Raw genomic sequence first — 23598 nt, forward strand, 5'->3', positions numbered from 1 at the left:
TGGAAGTGTGATGATGTAGATTCTATTGTTTATTCCAAAAAGGAATTGGGTGAATATTGAAGGTAAAAAAAAATTGCAAAGTTATTGGAAAAAATGGAGAAATCGAACTGACTAGAGTGCTTTACAAAGAATTGGTGGAATTAATGGCTTTATTTAGTGTTATAACAGTTACATGATTCTATTATGTGATGGTAAGTATGTGAGAGAAAATGAATAAAATTAGAATGACGTAAATAGAATAGGTAAAGATCCTGTGTGGAATAAACTGGCCAGCAAAGACTAATTAGAGCAAACGGCCTCTTTCTATTGCTGTGTATTCTATGTATTTGTACATAACACCCAAAGACTTGCAAATTTCCAGGATACTTTTGAAAGCTGATTTATTGCATCTGGGGCCTAGCACAACTCTGCTCATTGGTCTAACTGGAATTAAACAATTAATCAGGAAACAGCCGATTGCTGAAGGTTTAGATAAGCAATATATTGTGAGGAGTTTGTGTATATTTTTTCATGTTAGTAAACATACTGGTAATTGAAAGCCTGAGGGAGATTTATTTAATTCCTTTACGGTATGTGGACATCACCAGCAAAATCTGCTTAATTGCCTTTACGTTAATGCTTTTGCAAAGTTGATGATGAATTGTCTTCTTTAATCACAACAATCCAGGTGGTGAAAGTACTCCAATAGAGCTGCTGCATATGGAACTCCAGGATTTTAATCTAGCAACAATGAAAAAAATCCCAATATATTTCCAAGTAGCAGTTGGAATATGTGTGGATCGAAGGGACTTGCAGAGGGTGGTATGCCCACCATAGCCACATGATAATCAGGGATCTTGGACAGAGATTCAGGGTCAATTGTGCTTATCAAAAGCTTGCAAATCATGGAGTATAACCATGTAATGACAAAAAAATGCAATATATTTTTAAATTCCTTGATGAATAAATTCTTGGATTACACAAACCAAACCTAAAGTGTTATTAAATCTTTAGTTAAGACAGTGTTTAATTTGTTGCAGCACTGTATGTAAAATGTCAAACTGTTGGGTTAGACTTGCCTTTTTATGTTTAGGTATTTTACAGATTTTGCACGATAAACTGAAAGCATACGCTCATAATGACATAGAGGAAAAGAGGGTATCCAGAATCTGACTTACCAGGACAAAGAATGGTCTCATTCATTAATGAATCAGATTGAAGGATTATAGTATTATTAGTGCGAAAATAGAAAATGAAGCTTAGGTCAGAGTGAATGGACTTAATAATGAATCAAGAATATAAAGAGAAATATAGAGATGGTAAAGAGATTAGATTAAAAAAGCGCAAGTAAAAAGGAAAGCATAAAATGTTTTAAAACCTATAACAACTTTTAGTTCAAAGAATTACGATCCAATACGTATGATGATTACCTTTCACTGCTACAGAAACTGCCAAGCTCTTATTACATAGCAAGGGATGAAAATTAGCAATTTACTGGAGTGTTTTGCTCATATCTACCTGCAATTACAGGAATGTAGCAATATTCTATCCATTTCAGTTGTGAGGCAGGAGTGAGGTATTGTTTTCCCGAAGCTAATGGCAGAGTTTAGCAACTTGGACAGTAATATTTTGGATGTGCATGTTTAACTGTGTCACGTGAAGTTGCTGTAGCATCTGTGCTCTCTATTATTTTGACAGTAAATTGTGGGCCAATATGCTATAGTCTTGTCTCTGCGATGCAGTTATTACCACAATGTTAAGCCAAAGGCACTGGCTTATATTACAAAGAGAAGAATAGTGAATTTTCATTCATTATGAAATTTTCCTTCTCAAAATTCATAATCTTTGAGGTATTGCACCATGGGCCCATCATTCGCAGCTGTATATAATCAGAAAAAACAATTGATAAGTGCATATGGGACAAATTAATCAACATTCTTATTATAATAGCAGCCATTTATTATATTTTGTTATTACAAAAAAATTGTTATGTATCTTAACAGTCATTTGAATTCTGTAATATAGCTTGAGGGCTTAAGTTCTGAAGAAAATCAATTTGCAAGTAACTTTATTATGGATAAATTGGAATCTATTATTTTGAGTGCTTAATTGATATGGTACTGAAAGAAAAGAATCAAATTATTTTTAAACTATCTGGAAAGCAAGTTAAAATAAATTTCTTATTATTTCTTTTCAGAGCTTTTCTGTCATCAGAGATAGGCTGTCCTGTTTGTTTGTTCATGCATGAAAATATACAACAAATACTGCCAAACATTTCCCTTACCTGGCAAAATGCCTTGTTTTCACTGTTCCTTCTACTGATTGCCTTTATCCTTTTCATACTCATTCTTCTAAAAATTTGGTGTGTTCATGTGATGTTGTAAACCTTTCAGTAAATTTTGAAAATTCTTTCACAAGATGAACATATTTTCTGTAACAGACCTAATGACAGAACAGATGTGCATTGCTAAGTGATACCTGATATTACTAGGCTATATAAAATATTGTTTTAATGCTTCTGTTTGTATAGGTTTACACTAGTGGAAACATAATTAAAATGTAGAAAATGAATAGATAAAATAAAGACACAAGGGAAAGAAAAAAATCAAACAATTGAGAAAATAGAACATGGAAAAATATCTGCAGTAATCTAGAATCAGAGATTACAGGGAACAGCTTGCAGTTTCATAGCAGCATTTTAATGCAACAAACAAGTCCAAAGCACTTTCCAGATTATGATGGAATAGGCAATGGTGGCAATGAAAGCATAATCAAGAAGGGATTTATAGGATATTTTTGAAATAGAATGACAGAAGGGTTTGGGGAAAACATTCAGAATACTAGATGAAGTAGACACATTGGTTGGCATGGACGAGTTGGGCTGAAGGGCCTGTTTCCTTGCTATATAACTCTATGATATGACAATGGGAGAACTTCAGATTCTGGAATCAAAAGTGAAATGGCAGGAAAGATGGTAAGAGTAAAACAATGAAAGGCCTGTATTAAATCACAAGACTTAGAAGCAGGGAAGTGCAAGGCACAGAAGGAGCCAAAGTTGAGCAATATACATTTGTATAGCACTTTAAACATAGCAAAATGGTCCAAGACAGTTCACAGATGCATTACAAGCAAAAAAATACTGTGCCATGAGAGGTATTAGACGACCAAAATTTTGTCAGATCTAGGGTTTTAAGAGTGGCTTGAAGGGATGGGAGAGAGAGAGAGGCAGAAAAGTACAGGGGAGGAATCTCCAACTTTAGGGCTTTGGCAGCCGAACACATTGTATACTGATTAATTAGGGAAGGACCAAGAAGTCAGTATTAGAGGGATCTCAGAGAGTTATAGAATGGAGGAGATTTGGGTGGGATGAGACCATGACAGGAATCAAACACAGGGTTACGAATTTTAACATCGAGTGGTTACTATTCTGGAATTCTCTAGCTCAGAGACCTGTGGAGGCTGGATCACTGGAGGTATATACATAGGAGGTAGATAAATTTATGAAAGATTGGAGAATTCAGGACAACTGGGAACTGGCACAGAAGAGGAGCTGAGGCTTGGGGCAGATCAGCCACCAACACATTGAATGGCGGGGCAGAAGTGAGGGGCCAGCTGCTCCAATTTTCTTGCGAATCCATGAGCCAGTGTCGGTAAACAGACACAGGGGGCAGCGTCTGAACCAGATTTGGTGCGGCATAGGAAACAAGTGGCCGAATTCTGGGTGACTTGAAGTTCACTGAGAGTGGGCCGAGTAAGACCAGCCAGGGTCTTGAGAGGAGTTGCGAATTCCTTCATCTGAGCTCTAACAGCACGCCCAGCTATTACCGGGTAATGTGGAGCATTAAGCAAACTCAAAGCCATGAGTAATTACAGCAACCGCGTGGTACTGACTGACACTGCAGTTTCACCGGCGGTTTCCCTTTAAACGTAGTTTTAAAGCCGGGGAGTGGGAGCACAGCGCACACACAGCTGCCTCCCTCCCTTCCTCCCTCGACGTCACTCAACTTGCGAGCGGCTCAGATTCCGGTGCAGGAAGCAAGGGGGCGAAACGCTTAGGAACCCATCAATTAAAAAAAAAGGAGACAAGGTATTACAGCGGATCATCCAGAACAGCAAGATTAAGGCAAAGTAGGCGTTCCTTGCAACTTTTTCCCCCCCCCCCCGAAGTAGTTATACTCCTGGTGTAAATAGCGTTGCTGAACGTACACGGGTGTGTTCTGAAAGTGAGCGCTAGCTTTTGTTGCTGGAAATCTGTCGAGGGATGCTGACTGCTACCAAGTCCTGCGATGTATCCCCAGCGCAAGGCTGGAGTTTGTCTGAGTCCCGTTGTGCTGCTCTCGGGGTTTGGCCTGTGCTGCCTCTCTCGCCCTGGAGCAGGGAAGCGGCTGAACCGGGCGAAACACTGAGGGGAAACTTCTGGAGACGCCGACCTTTACTCTGGGCGCAGCCATCCAAAGTTGCCAGATATTTCTCTCTCAACTTTCTTAGACTCTTTAGAAGTTCGATCACTTCAGCTGTTTTTTTCGTTTGTTTTGTTTTGGGGGCTTCGCGATTTGAATGTGTGTGTTTGTCGGCGATGAGCTTTGCGTTTTATTTTCGCGTGCACGCGCGGATTAGAGGAGTTCGCACGAGCCCGCGCAGTGCCCGGGAGGGAAGCGCGACCCCGGCGGCTTCTCGGATGGAGTGAGAGGTCGCCCAGCTCTCGCCCTACCTCGCTTGTGAGTGCGTTGCACAGCAGAGGACCCCCCCTATAAATCACCCCCTCCCCAGCCGTCAGGACTGTCTGCTCTTGCTGGTTACTGAGTTGAGAGCGTTTTTGCAATTGCACTTTTTGGTCGAGGTACTGAAATTATTGTTTATATGAATGTGAAATTATTTGAGCGTTTTTTTGTTGCAATAGTAATGTCCTTTTTAAATACTTGACATGTATTTAAGGTAACCCAGAATAATGAACAGGTCAATAAAAAGGGTAGTCCCATTCCAGGCTGGTTATTCACTAATTAGATTCTGCTTGTTTAACCATTTGTACTTGGGCTTTCGTTTGTTATGCATTTGTTGTGTTACGTGTTGATTTCAAAACTCTAGAAACGCTCTTGTAACCTGAATTGTCTTGTGTAGTGGCCAAGGTATTGCAAATGTCTTGGAGATTATACTCCGTACGAAATTGACCATAGACAGCAGCGTTCAGTCATTAGCTTCAAGCAGTTGATCTTCGCATTCCTTTCGGGTTTTGAACGCGCCAACATCAGAGAGAGAGCAATGGGAAAACTGTTGTTAGAATAAAAAAGATAATCTCAATATATTGTTTTGCTTTTGTCAGCTGCTAAATGATTATTTTCAACTTTCATCATTCTTTTAAAACTGTCATCATCGTTTTGTGCCAACCTGAAAAGATAACTATCTCATCGGCTCGATCACAGCCAAAGTGATATTTGCAATACTTGCTGCGAAGATTTCATACTTTACAATAGAATGATTTATCTGAGTGGAGCTGTAAAGAGGGCAGCACATGTTCTTTCAGAAGCTGTCAATGCAAGCTCATAAGGTGCTTTCATTCCCTTTTGTTGAGGGTAAATCACCAAGAGGTGCAAAAAGTAAATGATAAAATGATTGTTGCTGATATCCCTTGTAATTATAGTGACTGTTGCTGCAGCCCAGTCATAAATGCTAGTTATATAATTCCCTGCCCTCTTCTCCCACCCTTTCCAAAACAAAAACACCTGGTGAGATATGTGGCCAGAATGCTAAGTGCAGTATATTGGCGGTAAGTGTAATAGCTTTGGTACTTGTATTGCTTTCGGTACTACGTTGTTGGATGTTTTATATAAAATATCATTTGCACAAATCCACATATTGATTAGTATGGCAAATATGCAGCTAGTAATGCTGCAAGAGAGCATGAACCATGTAACTACTTGGGTTAATGCTGCCTAAAGCAGCCAAATAAAACAATGTTATGGTGAGCAATGTCTCCCTCCTCAATCCTCTTCCCTCAATATCTCAGTCAATCCTTTTCCCTCAATGTAACAAACATTTTTTTTAGATTTTGACCATTCTGTTGCACAAACGAGCAATGAAATGTAGTCTGTGGTCAGATAATCTACTCTCTGAGCAAGTTAACGTCTCCTTGCTGAAAATCAACACAGGCACACTTCAAGGATGTGTGCTTAGCCCACTGCTCTACTGTCTCTACACTCATGATTGTGTGGCTAGGCACAGCTCAAATGCCATTGATAAATTCACGGATGACACCACTGTCGTTGGTAAAATCTCAGGTGGTGATGAGGAGGCGTACAGGAGTGAGATGGATCGGCTGGTTGAGTGGTTTCGCAGCAACAACAACCTTGCACTCAATGTCAACAAGATCAAGGAATTGATTATGGACTTTAGGAAAAAGAAGTTGGGAGAACACACACCAGTCCTCATTGAGGAGTCAGCAGTGGAAGGGATGAGCAGCTTTAAGTTCCTGGGTGTCAACATCTCCAAGAATACTGTCTTGAGCCCAACGCATTGATGCAATCAAGAAGAAGGCATGCCAATGGTTCTAATTCATTAAGAGTTTGAGGAGATTTGGTGTGTCACCAAGGACCCTTGCAAATTTCTATCGATGTACAGTGCAGAGCATTCCAACTGGTTGCGTCAGAGCCTCGTATGAAGGCTCCGATGCACAGGATCGCAAGAGGCTGCAGAGGGTTGTAGGGTCAGCCAGCTCCATCATGGGCACAACCCTCCCCACCATTGAGGACACCTTCAAGAGGTGGTGCCTCAAGAAGGTGGCATCCATCATTAAGGACCCTCACCATCCGGGACATGCCCTCTTCTTGTTACTACTATCAGGGAGGAGTTACAGGAGCCTGAAGACCCACACTCAATGATTCAGGAACAGCTGCTTCAACAGACCATGAACACTACCTCATCATTCCTTTTTTCTATTGCACTATTTATTTATTTTGTAATTCATAGTAAGTTTATGTCTTTGCACTGAACTGCTGCCGCAAAACAACAAATTTCACATGGCGTTAGACGGTGATAATAAACCTGATTCTGAGTTGTAAAGTCATATATTTCTTTTCCACCTGTTGAATAGAGTGCTGAAATATTAACTTATTGATTTAAAACAAGGTGAGTGAGATTGGGAGGTAGATTGTTCACTTGATAGCTGAAGACTATGATGATTGAACTCAACTGGTAAAGAACTCAAACTGAGAGAAAACCCTGTTGGGTGGGAAGGCATTTGAGATCTGTCCTCCTTTTGTTCTAGTTGTTTATAACTTCCGATTTTGATCCCAATAATGCCAGCTTGTTTGTTGATTTACATTTTGTTTGAATACTTTGGTCTCAATCTGTTCCCCGTACAATGCTAATTAGCAGTCAGTGCTATCATAGTGGAGGATAACTATTTCAGACAAGAACTTTTTCTGAAGTACTTATCACCTTACATCAGCAAAAAACAATTTTCTCTGCATATATCCTGTTAAATTATTTGCATTTAGTCTTAAATCTAGCATGGGTGTGAGAACTGATTTTTTTTCCACTTAATTCATAAAGCTATAATAAATTCAGTATTTTTTCAATAGTTAGATAGTAAAACTGAAATCGGCATTGTTTCCCTGGAAGTTCTTGGAAGATTTCCAGATGGTAGTAACAGGTCCATTTTACATATCTCAGTGATGCAAATGTGATTATATAGCAAGTAGTTACTGTGAAAGTAGATGTCAGGTCATTGGAACCATCCAAAGTACATTATAAAATGAATAAAAAAGCAAAACAAATGCAGATGCTGGAAGTGTGAAATGCAGACAGAATTTTGGAAATAATCAGCAGGTCAGGAAGCATCTATGACTGAGTTTTCATCAGAACTCATCCAAAATTTTAACTTGGTTTCTCCCAGCATTGATACCTGACTTGTGCATTTGCAGTAAAGGCTATTTAACTTTAGATTGTGCTTGGAACACCTCACAGTTAGTGGATTAAGACTTTGCTACTATTCGTATTGGAGCCATGCTCATGCAGTTTTAATGTGATTAGCAATTACTTGGCCTTTGTCCATGTTTATTCGGGAATATGTAAGGCAAACTGTTTTGCGCAGGTTATTATGGTATTGCAAGACATAGAAACTTCTGAATAGTCTTATTATTTTGGTTTGAGTAGAAACACTTTTCTCAAAAATTAAAAATTTCCTCCAAAACTTGTGTGGCAGGAAAGAAACATTTCTCATTATACATTTCTTCATATGTCCCTTTAATTTTTTTAATTTAGAGACATTTTTAGACTTTTTTTTTCCCCAACGTGGTTCCTAGTGGTTCAGAAGTAGAACATACAGAAACTAGGCTATATTGGGTTCCCCCATAATTAGCTTGTATTTAGATCATGTCTTCTAATGTAGGAATTCCAACTTTCTTGAATGAAAGTTGCACTTGTTCATATATTGAATATGCATTTAGCACCTTACTCCACCCAAAGAATGCCTGATGACATCATGGGCTTGTCAGATCTGGTTATTTTTGAATCCACAGGTTCCTTCAGGAGTCCAGGAATGAGTTGAAAACAACTTGGTGCTTCACAAAGTTTTATTGGAAAAGTTTAAAACAAAGAAACAGTCACAGAGCACATGGCACTAGCTTTGATGAGCCAAGACAAAGGGAACAAAAGAAAGCTCAGGCCAGGGGGGAGGAAGAGCCAGAGAGAGATTAACAAAAAGCAACACCCTTTATTCCTGAGATAAGAGATGCTCTTTAACTACAATAGTCCAATCAGGAAACCTATTAGATTCTTGTGGCCGAACCAACCAATGCAAAAAAACCACATATTCACCTGATGGACGAACCAATAAACTAGCAAGCGGCCATTCCTTGTGCAGCCACTTGAGGTGTATTAAACACTATACATGTTAAAAAGCTAATTTAAAAACGGTTGAATCCAACAGGCTGCTCCTTTTGTTTTAGGAGCAAGCAATTCCCAGAAACCGATGTCAGCCGTTCTTGCCTCAGGGCTGCTATGCTGTATTTATTTTTACAGTTTTGAGAATATATAACTAGATTTGCCTCAAATTTAATAAAGCCTCATAGATCCCCTGTTATCTTCGGTATTCTCCCCACCTCCCCTTCTGAAAAAGTTGTAAACTATTGTTTGAGTGTAATATGCCCCAAGTTGGCAAATAGTGAGAAATTGTTTTCTGCAAGATTCTGCCATTCAGAGCAGCAACATATTTTGGTTTATAAACTTAGGCTTGCTTGCTCACTGTTGGAGACACCATGCCAGTTCATACTCCCTTTAAGTTAAGAGGAGGGACTGTCAGAAAACATTAATTACATTGGGAATATCTCCTGATACATTATCTTGTATACTGTTTAAATTGGAAACAATGTTCTAATGAGCTGCAATAAGAGAGATCTAACCAAGAATAGGTTAAAAAGACTGAAGTTGATGAATAGATGTAAAGTAGATTATTTACTGAATTTGACTTTGTTGGCAAGGCTAACAGAAGTTACTTTGTAAAGTTGAGGGTGGTGAGTTGCCATTTTGAACCATCTGGGATTGATTGCCTCATAATTCCACCCCCCATCTCTGAAAATCCCTAAAGAAAAACACTTAATTGTGAGGGTCTTGGCATTGATAATTCCATTGATCATCAGAGTGATGTAGCTGGATCCCTCTCTCTCCTTGTTAGAGATTATCTTTCCTAATTACAGTGGATGGATGTTACTTGCATAGCAGTTAGTGTAACACTATTACAGCACCAGCGACCTGGGTTCAATTTCGGCACTGTCTGTAAGGAGTTTGTACGTTCTCCCTGTGTCTACGTGGGTTTCCTCCAGGTGCTCCGGTTTCCTCCCACATTCCAAAGATGTCCGGGTTAGGAAGTTGTGGGCATGCTATGTTGGCGCCGGAAGCATGGCAACACTTGTGGGCCGCCCCCAGCACACTCTACGCAAAAGATGTATTTCACTGTGTATTTCGATGTACATGTGACTAATAAAGAAATCTTATATTTATCAGTTAAAACCTGGGTGTTGCCCAAAACTTGTTCGATTGGGTATGGATTAGCTCATTAAGGAATTTAGAAATCCTCAGAATTGAACCCCACAAACTTCTGATATGGAAGGTAAAAGTGCTGCACTTTGAGCCATGACTAACATTAAATAAGAGGCAAACTTGCATGCCATTTTTATCCTGTAAAATCTTGTTTCTTAGGAAGAGGCAGGAGGTTATGAAAAAACATAGCCAAATTTATATTTTGAAAATGAAAAAGATGGATATTTCCTTGATCTGTAAAACCATACAGAAAACACAAACTTAATTGAGTACAGTTTATTTTGCTCATAAGAATGAATGCGTCTCAGTGGTTATTTGACTTTGAATTAATATCAATGTATTCTACTTGTGGCATCGTGGCAAATTATTAATGCTCAGCAAGGTAATAGGGAAATATTTTACCTGTTCAAGGCAATTTAAACCACGGTGTTCTGGCAGATGGAATGTTTATATGGATTGGCTTGGTACATCACATTACAACTAAATTGATGCATTTGAATTGTTTAAATTTCTGAATTTGAGCTTCTCATAGGCTTAGTTATTTTGTTTGTGAGCCAAAATGTTCAATTTTTTTGCTCCTACTGTTGTTGGTTGGACCATGATGCAGTGCTTATTGTTTCTCTTGTGGCACAGTAAACAGTTGTTTGCAGTTAAAATATACTGTATAGTCTTCAATATTGTTTTTGTTCAAACTCCTTTGATAACTGCACTGTAACTATACATATAAAAATATCCTCTGTCCTTGTATACTGATTGGTTAAGAAAATTTGGAAGAGCAAGTACTCCAATTGATGCAGTTTGTGCAACTTAAATAATTCTGCAAACCTTTTTACTCCTATCCTTTGGAGTTGTCCAAGAGTGATTTGAGAAGTGTATTAATGAACTATAATTGGTTGGAAGCTTTGACTTGTAGGTTCCAATTCCAATGTACAAGTAAATGGTAATAGTAGTACTTTTTTTCTCTTGGGTACATCTCTTCACCATCACCACATTTTGAAGGATTTGGCAAATTGGAAGGCATTTTGGATTTTCTGCCCATGAATTGGCAGGAATGGTAGTGTAGTGGTCAGTGTAACTCTATTACAGTGCCAGCGACCCGCGTTCAATTCTGGCCACTGTCTGTAAGGAGATTGTATGTTCTCCCTGTGTCTGCATGGGTTTCCTCCCACATTCCAAAGACATATGGGTTAGGAAGTTGTGGGCATGCTATGTTGGCGCTGGAAGCATGGCGACACTTGCAGGCTGCCCCCAGAACACTCTACACAAAAGATGTATTTCACTGTGTGTCTTGATGTACATGTGACTAATAACAATATCTTATCTTATCAACTTGTAACTTTCCTTGTCGAAACGCATTATATTTAAAGTTAATGTTAAGTGAATTGTCAACTAATTTCACATTATGGATATCTGTATATAATCCTAAAGGAATTGTGCATAAATATTTCATTGTATCATAATAGAGGTTTAAAATGAGTGTTCCATCAGATCTTGTTGAGTCATGTGAGTATTGAGCAACAGTCCTTTTTAACCCTGGCAAAAGACTCAGTATTTGATGATATGGAGTAATTGGGATTCACTTATGTTATGAAGAGAGCTGGAGACTAGAAGTACCTCTGCCCTCTGAGAAAACAATATCATTCTGAGAACATTTTTTCCTCCATTTCTAAACATTAGAAAGGATACAGGGAATCTGGGAATCATGGGGAGTATAGTTATGGATTCCAGTGGAGAATTTGAGATCAGAAAGCATCTTGAATGTTGTTGAAGGGAAACCAGAGTGATGTATTTATACAAATGAAAAATGGTAATCACAGGAGTTGGAAGAAGTATGGAAGATTTGAAATAAAAACAAAAGATGCTGAAAATACTTGGCAGGTCAAGTAGTATTTGCGGTGGGGTGGGTGGAGAGGGTGGTTTGGTAGGATCTAATTTCTCTTCCATAGATGCTGTATGGATTTCCTGCATTTTCTGTTTCTATTTTGGATTTCCTGCATCTGCAGTTTTCTGCTTTTTGAAGGAAGATTTGAAGTTCTTGAAAGTCAGAGTAGAGCGATAGCGCTTGCATCAGGCAATTCTTTTTGATGGCTTTGGCAGAGTTTTAAAATCCTGCCCCAATTGAACTTATCCCTTTCTTCATTTACAATTTCTATTTCATTCCTAAGTAATCCTTGTTGATTGTTATTCAACAACTTTTTTTTTTGGTTTAAGACTGCTCTTGACCTTTGGTCAAAAAGGAGTCTTGTTGCCTTCACAATGACACTTCCATCCATTTTAAGATGGAGTGTATCCTAGGTTGCTCAAAGAAATCAGACGAAAATTTGTGTGTGTAGATCGTGATACTTACCTTTGCACAGATGAATGCATTGACAACAGTTGAAATGGAAGCAGAGAGGTGACTATACGCCTGGTAGATGAGAAATGTCAATCTCACAATCTCTGAATCTCCTAATGTATCAAGTGGTTTTTAGAGAAATAAGCATTTTAAAAAGGGGTACAGAGGCAGTTTACTCCTTGGAATAGAAAAGATTAAGAAGTGACCTAATGGGGAACTTTGAGATGAGGGACTTTTGACAGAGAAAAATTACTCCCTTTGAATAATTGGGTCAATAATCAGCGGTCACAGTTTTTGCCATTTTCTTTCAGTGAGTTGTCAGAGTCTGGACTGTTCTTTCTGAGGTGGTCATGAAAATTCATTCTATAGATTTTTAAGAAGAATTGGACAGGCACTTGAAGTTGAGGGACTTGGAGGTTTACAAACAGGATATGGAGCTGAGCACTGCTGTACTTCAGAGCCAGTGCAAAGATAGGGTGATCAGCCTTTTTGTGTTGAAAGTTTCTATGAAATGTGCAATTGCTTGGTGTGTGTATCTACCCTCCCTAGGAGCACAGAAACCATTTTTATTTGGTAATTTGATTAATCCTGTACTAATAACTTTTTAATGATTTTAAATAAATTATCACCAAACGTTTAAGTACATTCATGCAGTATTGGGATTCATGCAGAAAAAAATTCTTTTTGTCTTCAGAAATGATGCTTTAAATTTGTAGCAACAATAAACATAAACAAAGAATCTAGTGGTGCTCTATGGCTAATCACAAGTCTTGCCTCTTAATGGTGTTGTTTGTCTCCTGTGGCATTTATAACAAAAGCACAACTGTTAAAAGTTTTTTTTAAATTATTTGTCTGACAAAAAATGTTGAGACTTTTGGAAATAAAAAAAGCAAAGTAATCTAATGAGAAGTCTTGTTAGTGTTCTGATTATGTGCAGGGAAATCCTGCAGATGACACATGGTTGGAATGCATGGGTGTGATTTCAAAGTGTCTTCTAAATGTTAAGTTAAATAAATTTGTTCAAATTCTAAGCCACTGAGGCAGGTTTAAGCCATGAAGGTAAAACAACAATCAGTGCATTAAAATATAAATGACAATTCTGAGTATAAATTTTAATCATTATTGTTATGATATACTGTATATTATTTTTGTTTTGTTTCAGTGTTAGTTTTAGAAACAATATTGATGAATTAATAGTGAGAAGACAACACAGAACCATCCATTGGTATGAAAAGAGAGTCCCTTCTCACCTACATTCATGACACCTCGCGTGCTCTTCACCACTTCAACAACTTTCAGTTCACTGGCTCCAACCACCTCATTTCTACTATGGATATCCAGTGCCTGGACATTTCTATCCTCCTTCAGGAAGGTCTCAGGGCTGTCCATTTCTTTCTGGAATACAGACCCAACCAGTTCCACTCCACTATCGTCCTCCTCCACCTGGCAGAACTGGTGCTCTCCCTCTATAACTTCTCTTTCTGTTCCACCCACTTTCTCCAGACCAAACGTCAAGCCATGGTCACTCACGTGGTCCCCAGTTATGCCTGCCTTTTTGTTGACTACGTGGAGCAGCCTATGTTCCAAACCTACAACGCTAATGCTCCCCAACTCTTTCTCCGCTACATTGACAACTCTATTGGTGCTGCTTCCTACACCTGTGTGGAGCTCGTCAATTTCCTCAACTTCGCAGTCAACCTCCACCCCGCCCTCAAATTCACTTGTTCCACCTCTCCCCCATCTTGATGTCCCCTTTTTCTCTTGTTTTAGCAATGGTGGAAACCCCATTTTCTATCAATGCAGCCCTTGCCCTGCATGTCTCCCCTCACCCCATTTCCTCCCCCTACCCCCCCCCCCCCCCAACGCCAGACACAACAGGGATAGAGTTCCATTTGTTCTAACCTACCACCTCACGAGCCTACGCATCCAACATATTCCCTGCAACTTCCGCCACCTCCAGTGGGATCCCACCACCAGGCACCTCACCTTACCTTACCTCCCCTCCCCTCCTCGCAGGGATCGATCGCTCCTTGACTCCCTTGTCCGCTCATTCCTCCCCACCAATTTTCCCCCTCTAGGCACTTATCCCTGTAACCACGCTAAGTGTTACACCTGCCCCTACACCTTCTCCCTCGCCACCATGCAGGGCCCTAAGCAGTTCTTCCAGGTGAGGCAGTCCTTCACATGTCAATCCTTTGTCATTTATTACATCCAGTGCACCTGATATGACCTCCTCTACATCGGTGAGACCTGAAACAGATTGGGGGATCACTACGTCGAGCACCTTCTCTCCGTCCGCCGTAACAGGATGTCCCAGTGACCAGCCACCTTAATTCCACTTCCCAGTCCCACACTGACGTGTCTGTCCATGGCCTCTACTGCCAAGTGTAGGCTAGGCGCAGATGAGAGGAACAGCATCTCATATTCTGCCCTCCAGATTTCCAGCATCTGCAGTCTCTCTTGTGTCTCCTTATTGGTATGAAGAGTTTTCTTTTGCTGATCAGTCTATATTCTCTATTTGAAATTAGAACACACACTGGAGATATGGGGTTGGGGGGAGGGAGGTGGTATGTTGAAGGTGAGGCTGTCATCTTTCATCACGAATGTAAATTTTTAAAAAAAAATTTTACTTACAGCATGGTAACAGGCCCTTCCGGTCCAATGAGTCCACACCGCCCATTTTAAACCCAAATTAAACTACCCTTACGTCTTTGCAATGTGGGAGGAAACCGGAGGAAACCCACGCAGACACGGGAGAACGTACAAACTCCTTACAGTGACAGGAATCGAACCCCGATTGCTGGCGCTGTAATAGCGTCGTGCTAACCGCTACGCTACTGTGCAAATTGGACTGCAGTCATCTGGAATAAGCATTTGTAGTTAACACAGAAATTACGGACCAGGTTATTTTGCTAGTGCTATCACAAATAACTGAATTTTTAATGCTGTTACTCAGCAAGGTTACTCTTGGACTTTAACTATAATTTGTATGTAAATAATATTGTTCCTTACGTTAATTGATGTTGCAGTCTTTTTTAAAAAAAAATGTTGCTTTTATGTCAACAAATGCTGGAAATCTGAAATACTGGAACTGCTCAGCAAGTCGGGTAATTTCTGTGGAGAAAGGATGAGGCAGTGGCAAGTACGTTCTTAACATTTAAATAGTATCTGGGCGAATATGTGAATTTCCAGGGCTTGGAACGTTATGGACCAGGTGCTGGTAATTGGAATTGGTTTATTATAGTTACTTGTACCAAGGTACAGTGGAAAAACTATCTTGCATACTGTTCATACAGATCAATTTGTTACACTGTGCATTGAGGTAGTACAGGGTAAAACAATAACAATACAGAGTAAAGTGTCGCAGCTACAGAGGAAGTGCAGTGCAGGTAGATAATAAGGTGCAAGGTCATAACAGTAGATTTTGAGGTCAAGAAGCCATCTTATCATATAAGGGAACCATTCAGTATTCTTATAACAGTAGGACAGAAGCTGTCCTTGAGCCTGGTGGTATGTGCCCTCGGGCTCCTGTATCTTCTGCCTGATGGGAGAGGAGAGAAGAGAGAATGACCCAGGTGGGTGGGGTCTTTGATTATGCTGGCTGCTTCACTAAGGCAGCGAGAGGTATAGACAGAGTCCATGGAGAGGAGGCTGGTTTCTGTGATGTGCTGGGCTGTGTCTACAACTCTCTCCAGTTTCTTGCGGTCCCGAGCAGAGCAGTTGCCATACCAAGCCTTGCTGCATCCAGATAGGATGCTTTCTATGGTGCATCGATACAAGTTGGTGAGTGTCAAAGGGGACATGCCAAATTTCTTTAGCCTCCTGAGGAAGTAGAGGTGCTGGTGAGCTTTCTTGGCTGTGGTGTCTATATGGTTGGGCCGGGACAGGTTATCGGTGACATTCACTCCTGGCAACCTGAGCTCTCAACCTTCTCTACTTCTGCACCATTGATGTAGACAGGTGCATATGCACCACACTTCTTCCTGAAGTTAATGACTAGCTCTTTTGTTTTGCTGACGTTGAGGGAAAGGCTGTTGTCATGACACCATGTCACTAAGTTCTCTATCTCCTTCCTGTACTCTTACTCATCATTATTTGAGATATGGCCTAGTATGGTGGTATCATCTACAAACTTGTAGATGGAGTTGGAGCAGAATCTGGTCATGCAGTCATAAGTGTATGTAGAGTAGAGAGCTGAGGACACAGCCTTGTGGGGCACCAGTGTTCAGAATAATCGTGCTGGAGGTGTTGCTGCCTATCCTCACTGATTGTGGTCTGTTGGTCAGAAAGTCAAGGATCCAGTTGCAGAGGGAGGTGTTGAGTCCCAGGTCTCAGAGTTTGGTGATGAGTTTGATTGGAATTATAGTATTGAAGGCGGAGCTGTAGTCAATAAACAATTGTCTAGCGTAGGTGTCTTTACTGTCCAGATGCTCCAGAGATGAGTGTAGGGCCAGGGAGATGACCTCCACTGTAGACCTGTGTGTATTAGCATTGATGGGTACTTGATGGTTGGTATGGATGTGGAGGGTAGGAAGGACCTGTTTCTGTGTTGTATGACTCTGACTCTGAATTCATAATTCATGATGATTGCCTTTTATAAATATTAAGAATTGTGGGAACTGGTTTTAAGATGCAAAAAAAAAATTGGGGGAAGGTGGAGTGTGGTGGGTGGGAAGAGAGCAAGAGATTGAATGGAGGGAAGGCTGATAACCCAAGATAACAAGTGAATGATTATAAGTGCAGAATAATTATCTGATTAGCAAAGGAATGTACAAAAAAATCATAGAAGTCTGAAAGGTTCCTATTTTGAATGTACTTAGTTGGCTGGGGGGCATTGTCAGTGCTCAATTTGCTCTTGCATATTAAAAACAATACTGTTATTTAATGTATTGGAGGATTTAATAATGGAGATATTCAAAGACTTTTTGTGAAGAAACAAAGTTTGGGTGCAAATTGATGAGGAGAGATGGATCAAATTTGGGTTTTCATTTGAAAGTGAGGGTAATGATGCAAATTTATGAAGAGAGAAAGGTGAACATTTGCATCTTTTGAAAGTCTGAATTAGATATTATCTGGACTCTAAACAGGACACATTTTCAATGTTTAAAGATGACATTGAACTCAAAGTGGCAAAGAGTGAGGTTGTTTATAACGGACTGTCGGAAGCCACAGACAAATTTGTGAACTGGGCAGATACGTCACTGATGAACATTAATCCAAGAAAGTGTGAACTAACTCATTTTCTTACAGAAAAAGATGAGAGATACCTAAAGTAAATTAGGGTGCAGGATCAGACAACTCACCTAGCTTTTGCCATTGGGCTCCACGTTTCAGGAAGAATATAAAGGCCCATGAAGATGTCAGAGATTTAAGAACAGAACCAGGGATGATGCATTTCAGTTTTGAATGTATAGGAGGATATTGGGGTTGCCTCCTTGGAGCAGGAAAGATTGGTAGAGCTGTTTAAAAGCACTCTGGTAGAATGAATAAAGAGAAACTGTTTCCAGTCAGAGAAGAGCTGGTAATGAGAGAATACAGATTTAAGTTGATTGGCAACAGAACCAGAAGCAGCATGAGCAGACTGCATTATACAGAGAGTTGTTGTGAACTGGAAAGCCCTGAATGAAAGGATGGAGGTAGCAGATTCAATCGTAACATTCAGAAGGGAATTGATTAAATAGTTGGAAGGAAAAGAATTGCAGGGCCATGGGGAAATAATAGGATAGTGATACTAATTGGATAGCTCTCCAAAGAGCAGGTGCAGGCACAATGTGGGGCCTCTTTCTGTGCTGTTTCATAGTATAATTTTATGATTTTGTTTTAAGTTAAGACATATTTAATTTCTGTGCTTATTTATCTAATCTCAGCCATGGTGTATTTGGAGTGATACATCTTGGATATGGTATGAGGAGGTTAAGTTATATAATATTAGCCAATGTTTGCATTCTTGATTACTTTCCAGTGCAAGGAAGTACTTGTTTTAAATGCTGTGTGAGGAGTTCTGGCATGACTACTCTATCTTTTCAATCGTCTGCTAACAGTCACACATGAGGAATTCCTACTTGTGAAGTAGTGGAAGTTATGAGTATCTAGAACATTACATGAATAAGAGATGATGCCTTCAGAAAGTGAAAGTAGAAATTCTGGCAGGGTAAGCAAAGATCCACTCTCTTCAAAAAAAAAACTGCTTTATTTTGAAATATTAATTACTGCAATACGTGTAACTGATGTGCAGAAAAGTTTTGCATTTAATCTCCATTAAATAACATACAAAGCCGTGTATTTCAGAAGACATGTGCCAGCCAGAAGAGACAAAATCATAAAATGTAGTTCTATAATATTTGCACAATATTGGAAATTAATGCAGCTTGAACATTATTGATAGCATATCAAAGACATGGAGAGAAAGATTTGGTGAGGTGCCAACTATTCTTTTGTCTCATTCTTGTCTGGTGATATTATGAAGGGTAGCGCTGAATGAAGAGTAGTTTATGATGTGGTGTGAAAAATGATAGCTTCTCTTGCATACCTCTTAATCTCCGATTTAAGTGTGACATTGAGAAATCGCTGAACAGAAAATGATGAACTGTGATTGGTAAAATGTTTGAGAATTTCAGAAGTACCAGGTAAAATATCACAAATATAAAACTACTTTTGCAGCAAAAAAGACATCTGAAAATTTTATCCTTTGTTGGGTTTTGAATGGAGGGTTAGAAGTATAAAGCCTCCAGCAAAAGTTAAAGGTTGGCAGCCAGCTTTGTATCTCCAAGTTGCTTTGTACTGTATAAATAATGGGGGGGGGGGGGGGGGGGGGGAGGAAAGCAGGTCTGGCAGCAGCTGTGGAAAAAAAAGTTAATGCTTTAGGTTGAAGCTCATTTATCGGAACGGTTTTTAAATGCAGAGGAGGAAGCCAGAAGGAAGGTTTCAGGTTGGTCAGGAATTTTGGAGATGTAGTCCATAGTCTGGGGTAAAAACTCTTGACCAAATAAGTAGATCCAGAGGAAAAGACAGCAGAGGAGGAGCTTGATGTCATGAAGGCTCTAAATTCATTATGAGGGGGATGTAGGAGAATGAAGCTGAAACTTCACTGAATCCACATTGTTGGGGATCTGTGCGGGGAAGATTGGAAGGGGTGGTGAAAATGTCGTGGGTGGGGAGACTGGGGGAGTGATGGAAGTCAAAGTGAAGAAGGAGGAAGATCCAAGGGAGTATTAGAATTGGAGAGAGCTTTTGAAGTTTATGATATTTGAGTCTGAAAGGAAGAGAAATATTTTGATGCAGCAAAGGATAAAGTAGAATTGCAGACTAGCACACCTTTTAGATAGTGAGTTGATGTTGTAGAGAGAGGGGTCAAGAGCATGACAGAAATGTATCTCAGGATGCAAAGAGAGCAGAACCTCTGCATCAAATACCTGTGATCAAATATCATCTGACTTGTAAAGAGTGGAACTTTAGTTGGAATTTTTTGCAGATTGAGTTCAGGACCAAAAATCACTTTCAAAGGAAGGAGATGTGATTGTGAAAGTGAGTTTTGATAACACCTTGTCACAGACCAGAAGGTAAAAAGAAACCACGGAGGTTGAACAAGGCAAAAGAGACTGACTTAATACCTGTTTGAGAGAGGAACAGTGATGCTTCATGGTTGACAATTCTGGAAGAGAAGTGAATTCACCAATAATTGGTGGGGGGAAGGGGGCAGGCAGAATATGCAGTCACTGGAAATCCTGAAATAAAAACAGAATATGGAAGAAAAATGCATTGGGTTGGGCAGCATCCGTGAAAAGAGAAACTATTGCTCTTTCTCAGTTCACAGGGCATTAAAAGCAGTATTGGGCAAAGAGTTCTGCTGTTGGGACGGGCTTCACTTGGATCAGGCTAGGTCCCATGTTCCAGCAAATCAAATAACTGGGGCTGTAGATAACACTTTTAACTAAATAGTGTCAGTTGGTGGAGGAAGGGTTTTGGTAAGGGGAAATTTTGAAAGGGAAAACATGATAGTGCAGGATAACAAAATGTGCAAGGATAAGCAAAGTCTATTGAAAGTACAATGCATGTTAACAAGAGTTAGAGCAGGGAAAAATAGAAAATGGGGGCAAAATTGATGGCTCTTTATCTGAATGTATATGGCTTCTGTTGCAAGGTAGGTGAATTAATAAAAACAAATAGAACCAAATGGGTATGAATTAAAATCCACTACAGAGATGTGGTTGCAAAGTGACAGAGATTGGGAATGAAGTATTTTAGGAGATATGAGATAGAAAAAGGATGTAGGGTACCTCTCATTAGAGAAAGGGATGAAGATAATGGAAAAGAAGAATATTTGCTCTGTTTCATCCAAACCGATTCTACTTTACACAAAAACACACAAAGGAGCTGGAGGAAGGTTGGAATTGTGCATAGGTTTACAAGTAATAGTGATAATGCAGTGCATGGTATAGATCAAGAAATTGAGAGGGCAGATGTAACGAGTGTAATGTAATAATCATTGGGAATTTTTGATTGACATATTGAATGTAGGAATGGTAGCGTAGCAGTTAGCACGACGCTATTACAGTGCCAGCGATTGGGGTTTGATTCCCGTCGCTGTCTGTAAGGAGTTTGTACGTTCTCCCGTGTCGGCGTGGGTTTCCTCCGGGTGCTCCGGTTTCCCCCCACATTTGAAAGACGTACGGGTAGGTTAATTTGGGGGTTTAACATGGGCGGCGCGGACTCGTTGGACCGAAAGGGCCTGTTACCACGCTGTAAATAAAATTTAATTTAAAAAAAAATTTAAAATTTAAACCAAACTAACAGTATAATGTAGAGGACAAATTCTTGGAACATTTAAGAAAAGGTTTTCTAGATAAATATTGAGAAACCAATGAGGGTTAAAGCTGTTTTAGATCTTATTATGTAATGAGAAAGTGTCAATTAAGTTAAAGGGCCTTTAAGGAGCAGTGATCATAATGTAACATTTTATAAAAATTGAAAGGAATTGGTTCTAACTGAAAATATGGTTTTTCATCTGAATACAATAATCTGTGAAGGTGTGAGGTCTGAGCTAGCTATAATTGAGAAAATTGCATTAACAGATATGGTAGTAAACAAGTAATGGTTAACATTTAAAGGATTGATATGTTTTTTTTCAAGTAATATCTTTTCAAGCCCCAAAATCCCAACAGAAAAACTGCACCACCTGTGGTATTAGATCAAGAAAAAGCACATAATATTGCCCCCCAAAAAGCAGTAAAATTAACTATAGGGAGAGGTTGGACCAACTTGGATTGTTTTTCCTAGAGTGTGGAAGGCTGAGGGGGTGAACTGATAGAAGTATATAAAATTATGGGAGGCATAGATAGCATAGGCAGGTCTTTCTCCCAGGATGGAAATGTCAAATATTACAGGGCATAGGTTTAAAGTGAGAGGGTGAAAAGATTAAAGGAGATTTACAAGGCATTTTTAAAAAATAGTTGTAAGTGCCTGGAATGTGCTGCCAGAGGAAGTGGTAGAAGCAGATATGACAGCAATATTTAAGAGGCATTTAGATACCCGCATGAACAGGAAGGAAATAGAGGCATACGGACCTCGTGGAGGCAGATAGGATTAGTTAGACTGGTGTCATAGTGGGCACAGGCCTGTTCCTGTGCTGTACTTTTCTATGTTCTATTGATATATTTGTTGATATTAAGGGAGTTAGGATAAAAGATTCATCATGATCTTACTGAAGGGCAGCACAGGCATGAGGGGCTGAGTGGCCTACTTCTGCTTCTGTTTCCTGTGTTCTTATGAAAATTAGGAAGGGATGTTGGAGCAACGAGAGAAGGAATCTTGTATTTTTAAGTGGGCTGGTTGGATCCTGAAGGTCAGTGTATATGAGACTCATTCAGAATTTTAAGCAATAAATGAAAGCAACATTAGGTATGAGCATGTGGGAATCTTTCTGAGATTGACATTGTAGTGAATGCGTCTTGACCTCTGTGGTAGGAGCCAATGTAAAATTGATACTTTAAGTGAGGCCCAGTGGGGTTTTCAGCAGCAGTCAAGGAAATAATTCTAATTGAATCAGGAAATTTGTGACACGAGACTGCAAGGATTAGAATAGTTGCCCAGTCAATAGCAGGGCAGGAGTAAGTAGGATCCAAGAAGTTATGTTGGATTGTTTTAACAGTTGTACCACTTAGTTGAGATAGAAGAAAGTGGACTTTGTGGTCAAAAATGATAGTCAGCGGACAGTGTCGAAATAAGAAATTGCAACTACACATTTGTCAGGCTTGGTTAGCGGAGACATTGGAGCTGAGAGGAAATGTGACTCAAGGCAGTGGAAGGTCAAATGTATTTTTTATTATTAAAGTTAGCAGCTTTGGGGATTAGTGAACAGAGTGCATAATAAGCTTCATAGTTTCTTGCTGGAAGTTTTAAGAAATTTTTGCTGGGGTAAATCTTTCATTTGCAAGTTAACAATGAAGCTGGGAGAGAGACTTCAGAAATTCATGCAAACATTATTGAAATCCTATGTCTGTGATGTAGCAAACCAAGACCTCATCAGATAGAATCTATTCTTCTCATCATAAATATCAATATTAAAAGTGTGTGACTGTCAATCAGGGCAATGAGGGTTGGGTTCTCTAAATAATTACAAGTGAGATTGTAGGAATCAATGGATTATTCTACTCTTTTTTTCTCGCATGTGCTTTAACTTTCTTTTCACGTAAATTTATGGGAAGACTGGCAGTCAGGATGAAGATGGACTGATTCCAATCTCTTGCACTAAACTCTTCTCTTCCTAAGGATTCTACAAACCACACACTTAAAAAAAAATTCACTGACAACACTCCCTGAGAACACAATCCCTTTTTGTTAATGCCACTGGTACTTAGATTCTTGTCCTTAACCCAAGTATCCCATTTCTCAATGTTACTAAACTTTTATAGTCTGGTCTAGCAAGATGCCAATCTGAAATGGTGACTCCAGTGATCCCAAACATTCTGGCCCAGAACTTCATCCTCGTCTCAGATTTTGGCAGTTCCCTTTTAACTTCTCTGAGCCCTGGAATCAACTTGTTATTACTCCCAGCTTGCATAATTGTCGTCAAGTACAAATTTCATCCAAATATCCCACCATCCCCTTTCCATCTTGTAGCTCCGTGAACCACACAATTCTTCTCAATGTCCTTCAGGTTATTGAGACCAAAAGCTTAAAATGGACCCGCATACCTTCAAGAAAAGGGCCAAGGCTGGACATTCATTGAAATGTGACTCTGGTGCTTGTAG

The 23598-nt window shown here is 39.6% G+C and overlaps 1 protein-coding gene across 2 annotated transcripts in view; it reads left to right on the forward strand.

The window, feature by feature from the left end:
- The first annotated feature begins 3994 nt into the window (after positions 1-3994).
- LOC127576532 (PTB domain-containing engulfment adapter protein 1-like) overlaps positions 3995-23598 on the forward strand; it is a 273626-nt gene continuing 254022 nt past the window's right edge. For both annotated transcript variants that reach the window (XM_052027044.1, XM_052027036.1), the window contains exon 1: positions 3995-4107. The gene's annotated coding sequence lies outside the window, so the exon portion shown is untranslated. The remainder of the gene's footprint in view (positions 4108-23598) is intronic.

This window comes from Pristis pectinata, chromosome 1, assembly GCF_009764475.1.
Source record: "Pristis pectinata isolate sPriPec2 chromosome 1, sPriPec2.1.pri, whole genome shotgun sequence".
In the NCBI taxonomy this organism is placed as follows: Eukaryota; Metazoa; Chordata; class Chondrichthyes; order Rhinopristiformes; family Pristidae; genus Pristis; species Pristis pectinata.